Below are 1,571 nucleotides of genomic sequence, written 5' to 3'. Positions count from 1 at the left end.
CACAATCTTAACCATCACAATGACCCTGCTGGTATCTGAATACTGGTGGCATAGCTTCCAGCTTCACAGAAACATGCAAGCTGCCACAGTATGACAAACTGACAGACATGTGGGGGAAGACTAAACTAGAGAATGAAAATATTCAAAGAAATCTATTCTCTTGTGTTGTAGTAAAAAAACTTACTAGAAAATTCACCTCAATTTTTACAGAATTCATTTTTCCATTTTCCAATAAAGACTGGTGATTATTCAAGCAATGCCTTCCTTCACTTCATACCACTTAAAATCCATGTATACTGAGTATTTCTGATAGTTACTGAAGTCGACAAATGGTAGTAGAATTTCACCAGACTGGTAAACAGAAAGGTTAACCAAATACGCTGTGATTATCAATTACTAAAAAGTGAAAATAAAACGTATTTGCAATTTCTGGTATAATCATTTTTTTGATTCGGAGAATATCTTGGGAGTTTTAAAGTTTATGAGTCATCATTATGAATAGCAAGACTATTTGGAAGTACTCTTTAACACAGTACTGGTGTGCGGTGCCATTGCAACTCGGCTGGTTGAGCATCTTGGCTCTGACTCTTACTGTCTGTGTGATTTCATACATTTTAGTTGTATCAGTTACCTCTGGAACCATAATGACTCTAAAATAGTGATATCTATTAACATGCAACCGTGGTTGGCTTGGTATCAGCTGACCTAGGCTGGGCTCTGCTGGGCTTGGCTCCAGTCTGTGAGTTAGTTCCAGGTGTGCTCTGCATGTCTCTCATCTATCCTGCACCAGCAGCTACACATGACATATTTTTCTCATGGTAATGACAGAAGCACAAGAGGGCAAGCCCAACTATGCCATCACATTTCAAGCTTCTACTCGTGTCTTGTCCACTAACAGCCCTTTTCCCAAAGTAAGTCCCATAACCCTGTTGTTGTTCCTAGATGCTGTTGAGTTGGTTCCTACACATAGTGACCCTTTGTACAACAGAACAAAACACCGCCTGGTCCTGCACCATCCTCACATTTGTTGTTATGCTTGAGCCCATTGTTGCAGCCACTGTGTCAATCTACCTCATTGAGGATCTTCTTCTTTTTCATTGACACTCTACTTTACCAAGCATGATGTCCTTCTCCAAGGACTGGTCCCTCCTGATAACATGTCCAAAGTGTATCAGAGGAAGTCTCGCCATCCTTACTTCTAATGAGCATTCTGGCTGTATTTCTTTCAAGATGGATTTTTTTGTTCTTCTGGCAGTTTATGATATATTTAATATTCTTCACCAACACCATAATTCAAAGGCATCAATTCTTTTTTGGTCTTCCTTATTCATTGTCCAGCTTTTGCACACATATGAGGCAATTGAAAACACCATGGGTCAGGTGCATCTTAGTCCTTAAAGTGACGTCTTTGCTTTTTAACACTTTAAAGAAATTTTTTACAGCAGATTTGCTCAATGCAGTATGTCGTTTGATTTCTTGACTACTGCTTCCTATAGGTACTGATTGTGGATCCAAGTAAAATGACATCCTTGTCATTATCAATCTTTTCTCCATTTATCATGATGTTGCTT

Source organism: Trichechus manatus, unplaced genomic scaffold (assembly GCF_000243295.1).
Source record: "Trichechus manatus latirostris isolate Lorelei unplaced genomic scaffold, TriManLat1.0 scaffold00116, whole genome shotgun sequence".
NCBI lineage: Eukaryota > Metazoa > Chordata > Mammalia > Sirenia > Trichechidae > Trichechus > Trichechus manatus.
This window is presented reverse-complemented; position numbering follows the sequence as displayed.